The sequence below is a fragment of the Rhagoletis pomonella genome, unplaced genomic scaffold (assembly GCF_013731165.1).
Source record: "Rhagoletis pomonella isolate Grant_MI unplaced genomic scaffold, Rhpom_1.0 Rhpom_scaffold_00002, whole genome shotgun sequence".
Taxonomy (NCBI): Eukaryota; Metazoa; Arthropoda; class Insecta; order Diptera; family Tephritidae; genus Rhagoletis; species Rhagoletis pomonella.
Window position 1 is genome coordinate 42,368,238 of NW_023458556.1, and position 6,893 is coordinate 42,375,130.

Genomic DNA, 6,893 nt, shown 5'->3' on the forward strand with positions numbered 1-6,893 from the left:
CTTGGGCACTTGAAACTTGCACTTTATTAGGATAGAATTTAATGGGCTATAGAACTGCATACCTAGAGTTTTTTTTAACTCTTAGTAAACGATGTTTGTAATTTTTCTTCAAAGTTTGAAATTTTGACTTATATGGTTTTTGCTATAAAATGTACTGTATTTTTGAAAAAAATAATACACATTGCACAAACAAAAGAAAAATAGCCAAAATTTCGTTTCCCTATTATTTTTCACATGACTGTACTTCTAAATACTGAAATGCTGATGTGGTATTTACCTACTAAACAAGTCTGTCAATGAGAAGGCCCTCTTTATTGCATCGTTCGCGTAACCAACGCCTTTGTGCAACAGCGTTGCATAACTTCCTTGCAAACCCTCAGCTATGCCGCTGTTGCTAAGGTATCTCAAAGAGCAAGAGCGACATTTTTACCTTGCACTGACAGCTGATATTAAGTAGAATGAAAGAATAATACCAAAGGAAATTTATATTTTTACCTTTTCCATCGTCAATAATGCTACCGGATGCCGAGTAAGATTCCGCGTCGCCTTTCAGCGACTGTTGCTATTGGCAACACCTGATGTTGCCTGCTGCTAGGTGCTTTTTTTATAACTGTCATAATACGCTCATTCATGTCGTTGCGCCGATATGAAGCATTCATTCATAAAAAGCTGTCGCCAGTCAACAAAAGCTGAGCCTCGTAGTCGACTTTTCATTCATAGTAAGAGCAAACATATATATACATACATACTGGCATAGTACGCCCACGCACACAGCTAAAGGCTTTCATTCACACTTATAGGCTATAGGGAAATAATACATACCTAAATATAAAACTATTCATACAAAAGTATGTATATGTACATGCATACGTTTTGTTTGTATCCCTGTGGGAAACGCAATAGTGCCGAAGTGGGTCGGTACTAAAGAATTTAGAACCATAATAGTCTGCGTTAATTCTCTTTTTCATGTTAGCAACTAGCGAACTTTACATTCCGATGTCCTACTAAGTGTCAATTGTCCCCCACTGCTTTGCCTTCTCGTTAGTTCCGAACCAGTCCTAAATTCGACAGCTGGAATCTAGTTCGTTCTGCATCATTTTAATAGTTCCTAACTAGTTCTAAAATCGTCAACTTTGATATAGATTTCTAATGAAAGTTTTTTTATTCTGTCACACTTTCTGTTAACATTTTGGATCATTTAGAAAACAATGCACTTCTAAAGTTTTTGCTTCTTGCACCGAAATATAATTTTTTAGAAAAAGTGGACTTAATATCAACTTTTCACTTTTACCTATACGTAGATCGTTTAAAAAGAAAAACAATTTTTTTTTTTTAATTTAAGTACCATATTTCGGTGCTTTTTAATTGCTGGGGATCCAGTTAATATCGGACTGTTTCGTTTCTGGCGATAAAGATCTGGTACGGAACTAGAAATTTGGTGCATTAGTTCGTGGTTTTCCTGCAGGGATCTTTATGTGCACATTCACAGATGTCAGCTAACTTTTAGCTGGCGGCTACCACTTTCGCACACACCTACATGCTCTTATGAGCAGTGGGACGTTTGTGAGTAGGTGCACGCGCAGCACTTGCCGCTCACAAGTGCTGCTACGCGCTCAAGTACCGACTGCTTCATCCGCCCGCCAACCGACCGCTAAAACGACCGACCAATCGCTCCTGTCGTACGTGCCACCCACAAACAAAACCTATGCATATGTACATATACATACATAAGTATACTGCCATATACATACATGCCACAGACACGACGCAAATAAACACGGCGGTTGTATGCAACAACTTCCTCTGCGGCTGCTCGCACATTCACACACATCTTTTTATGTACATACATACATTGTCTACACATGTTTGTGCATATTTTTCGCATAACATGAGGGATTTCTGCCATCTGTCCAACTGCCGTAGGAGCTGCTACATATGTACATATTAACCCATTCATCAGGCACCCTTCAGCATTCACTTGCTACCGTCTCTGCAAATGCAATTTTTTTTTGCCGCACTAAATTTTGTCTTCAATTTTTTTCTGTCTGTTTGCTTGTGCGGCTGTGATTTTATTTGTCTATCCTTCGCCCTCAGCCCCAAGAAAATGAGCTCATTGAAGCCGTCATTCACCGCATAATCGGGGGAAGTCTCATACGTACATATGTATTTGCATGTAAATTTATTTGATGCCACCCTAAGTTTGATTTTTCTTTCACTGACTACTCAAAGTGCACAAAAAAAAATTAAAATAAATACAATTTGAGTCCGTAATATTCTACGCCTTCACTCAAGTACCTTTACCACTTGCATTTTTGCATTACTTTTGCTCTATAAAAGCATATTTTTGGCTTTTAATGCTCCAGCCTCAACTTTCGCCCTCACTGGATTTGTGAAAGAAGTTATATTTATTAAGAAAACACCCACGCTTTGCAGCAATCCCCTTTTCGCATTTCGCGCAAGCAAAAATTGTAAACTCTAAATGAAAAGGGGGGAATTCCCCTGCGCTTTTGCCACTTTCCTCTCTTCCCTATTTCGTTGGTTCGCCTTGTTGTCAGCTGTTAAAAAGCATTGCCGGAAATTGTGGTCGACAAACGTTGGCCATACAAATGCCTGCATAGCGGAACTGCTTGTAGCGGGACACGTCGTCAACACATGCTGGCATCATGCTTATTTGCATTCATAAGTATACATGTAGTATGTATGTATGTACCATTCAGATTTATGTACATATTTGTAATTTTATAAAAACCAGATGTATGATTAAAATAAATAAATAAAGAAGTCTAAATTCGGGCGTAACCGAACTTTATAAACCTGACGAAGGGGTTTATAAAATGTATCTGCTATGGTGCATTTTCGAGGATTTTTTTCAATAAAGGAAGTGGGTGTGGTTTTTTCAGGACTTTCTAAGCTTAGCTTTTACGAGCTATAAGGCAATGTGAGTACCAAGTTTGATTAAGCGGTTCCTGAGAAGCTGTGTATGTCGTCGTGATTTCTTTAGCAATTACATTACCCTCAATTACAAGGAATTGTAATAAGTAATCAATTCCTCTATTCAACAGCAAAGGAATTGATTACTTTTTCAATTCCTTAGAAGTAATTTCAAAAGTTTTTAAATAGATTACATTTTCAGTTCCTTTCATAGGAATTAGAAAAAATAACATTACTAGCACCTAATCAGTTCTAATTACAATACGCAGTTCCTTGTAATGCAACTAAAAAAACTGCATTTGAAATTACTTCTACCGAATTGAAAAAGTAATCAATTCCTTTGCTGTGAACTGAAGGAATGGATTTATAATTACAAATAACTGAGGAATGTAATTGTGCTGTAAATTCATTTACCCAGCTCTGAAGGTGGTGGTGCCATTCCCCATTTCAAAATTTACATAAAACATAAACATAAAGGTCTACTTATATACGGATTGTTTATAAAATCTTGACAATTTAACATCTTTATTTACAAAAAAGGCGAGTAATTCTCCGATTTCAAAAACATTCTGTGCACTCGAGTAGTAATACTATATATAAAATGAGTATTTGTTTCGTCATAAATATGATACTGAGACCAGTCAATAAGACTGGCTCATTTCGGACTCTTAAGGTGTCATAAATTCTGAGTTGAACAAAAATAACAAAGTTCATATTTCAGACTCTAATATGACTCCTATGGGCATGCCTACGGTGACCATATTAACGAACGTAAAATAAAGGACATTTTTCCCAATGATTTTAGAATACGAACATACAACTTGTATGATGGTAACTTAGATCAAATATTTGCCAGTTAATTATGTTATTAAATTGTACAAGTTCCTCTTCTCGAAAGGCTCTGTAACCGGATTTTAACCGATTCCGAAAAATGAAACCAAATCCTTATCAAGGACTTTGCCATCCTTTGCTGCCACAATGCGTTTATCATAATTGAGCGGAGGTTTATTGTTATTTTTCAGTGGATCTGAAAACTTAGCGTGCAACACGATCCTGGGCACAACTTTCCCTATGCTTTTGTCAACAACAAATTTTTTTGAGTCAAAGTATTTTAATTTTTCTGGAAAAATGTCTAAATATTAGTATATTTTTTTCAATTACATAAACTTCCGCTTATCAGTATTATCAAGGATTCGTGACCCTTAAGTGGGGTGCGAAGCAAACTGACGAAGGTTTTCATTCTGTTTTATTATGGACATTTTTATTTTTTTCGTATTCTATGTTTAAAAATTGACCTCTGCAAAATCCAAAGCTAATTTAAGGGACAGTTTAAGAAATAAAGGACAAATGGCGTCCTTTATTTTGACAAAAATTATAAAGGACAGGGGGTTAAAATAAAGGACTGTCCTTTAAAATAAAGGACGGATGGTCACCGTAGGTATGCCCGTCTGTGAAGGGACATATGCTCTTTATTGACTCTTTTTTAATGAGAGTTACAGCTCAGAATTCTAGGGCTGTTCTGACTCTAAAATCAGTCCGAATATTTATAGGGAATATTCTAAAAGGTATTAATTTTTAACCAATTAACTTGATGAAAAGGAATTTTCGAATACATACGAGTGCATTGATTTTTATATTTTTATTCTATTCATCTCCAAGAAAATAGATTCGAAACTTTCTTCGATGGTGCAGCACCAGAACACCCATTAAGGTGTGACTACTTACGATTAAGTGACAATCTTGGTAGCTGTCCCCGGAAAAATTCCACTTGAAAGTTCGCTTTACATACATATGTAGGAGTTCGATTATCAAAATCACAGCCGTACTCATTATTCAGATAAAAATTCTAATGACAAACCGCAGCCACTCAACATTCACTTAAATCAAGTGAAACAATCACATCGTAACCACTTAAGTTTGTGCTTAATGGCTTATGTAAAAGCGTTGCAAATCATGGCTTATCTACATTTTATGCAAATAAATCGCTAATTTAGTACACGCGCACACTTTACTTTGAGTAAATATTCCAGCAAAATGTTGATAACCCTAAAAATTGCACAAGATTATGATGCTATGTACTTCAGCTTAGCAATTCTGCAGCAACCCTTGCTGGGTGGATAAGACGGTTTTTATTGCTATTCACCAAATTGTGGGCGGAAGAGATTTCATCTTGATTCATTCATTTGCATTGTATTTATACATATATTCAATTTTTCTTTTATACTTTTGTGATTAATAAAATGCTGACAACAAAAGCTAGAATATTTCAGAATCGCTGTGAAGCCTAACAATATGCTACACAATGCATAATTTGACGAGCAGAGTCAATAAAGTGCGGCGAAACGAAAAACCTTCCTTGCAATATTTTCTTTCATTAAAAATTTTTCTTGGTATTTTTAATGTTGCTGTCTGCCACATCCGCAAACTGGAATAAGTATTTCACTTAGCTTTTTTTGCTGTCATAATGACTTGGATTTCTTATATATTTATGTACATATAAATGCAAATGTGTATACATATACAATATTAGCACAAATATTCGCTGAGATATGAATCAACTTTTGAACCCATTTTCTTATACTTTTAAAAACGCTGACACTGTCAGCTGCTAATGCTTTGACAAGCAATTGAATGCTATGCATAAAAGTACATACATACATACATACAACTTATATGAGGATACGTGCGTCATAGAGGGTGCACATGTAAACACAAATACACCTACATACATATGCATAAACATCTGTTTGTATGCATGTATTACCCTGCATTTTCCTTAGAGCCGTCTATGAATAGAGGGGCGCAAGCTTACTCATTTTTATGCCTTCCACGTTTTCATGCGAAATTCTTTGGAGTTACCTATTGTATTTACCCCCATTATAACCAGCAGTAAGTCAAATTACGCCCACTCAACCATATAGTACCATTGGAAAAAGTGCCTTTAACCCTTGCCAGTATGCTTCACTCAGCCAACTTCAACTCCTGTCCTCACACTTTGTTTAGCTGGCGTTGAACCTCCTTTCAGTTGTATGCATTTATTTTTCTTGATTCAACGCCTTATGGATTTTTTAAACACATGTATGTATATTAAGTCATTGTTGTCTTTTCAAAGCTATTTTAATCGAAGGGGGCAATAAGTAAGGTAAGTAGTACGTACATATACTTGTATACACATTGCTATATTCATACATACAGAAATACGCTGACAATTGTGGCTATTATTGTATTCGTTTTACAATCACTTCCTTATTCTCAAAGTATTTTTATGCATTTGCAGACTTCCATCACTTTTGGTATGAAAGGAACTGATGTGGAGAAGCCATTCAGCAAATTACCCTCAAAAAATGTGACTAGATCGGGATGAACCCGTATGACCCGGGTTGCACGCGTTTTGACCGGACAGTTCGGATTTTAGTGTGTTCGTTTGGGTGATAATAAAAAAAAACCGACTGTGAAGTATACACACATACACAGCCCTCCACCCCCTCTTTTTTTTGCTGAATTTATTTATGGGTGCAATTATGCCTTGGCAACTAATTTACCTCCGATTATGCAAATATGAAAGTAGTTGCGTTTATGAATGACCAAATGCATCCCATGGAAACTAGTCCAGGATTACTATCTTTAAAAACTAGTCGCATAATTTTTTGCAGGGTAACTATATGTGCGCACAAAATAAAGACATTCCCGAGACTTTCACAATTAAAAAAATTTTTAGTTTCGCAACCAGGGGTGAAAAAATTTAATTTTTAAATTGGCAAAAATTTGACATAATTTGAACTTGAAATGTAATAAGCTAGACATATGTATTATTAAAACTTGATCATTCAAATCCATAAACTTACTGAGTTGTAGCTGTCAAAACCAAATTACGTCGAATTTTTGCGATAAAAAAAAATTCAAACACTTACATTTTTTTGAAGTATTTAAATTTTAAATTCTTATAAATATTTAAATTTTTT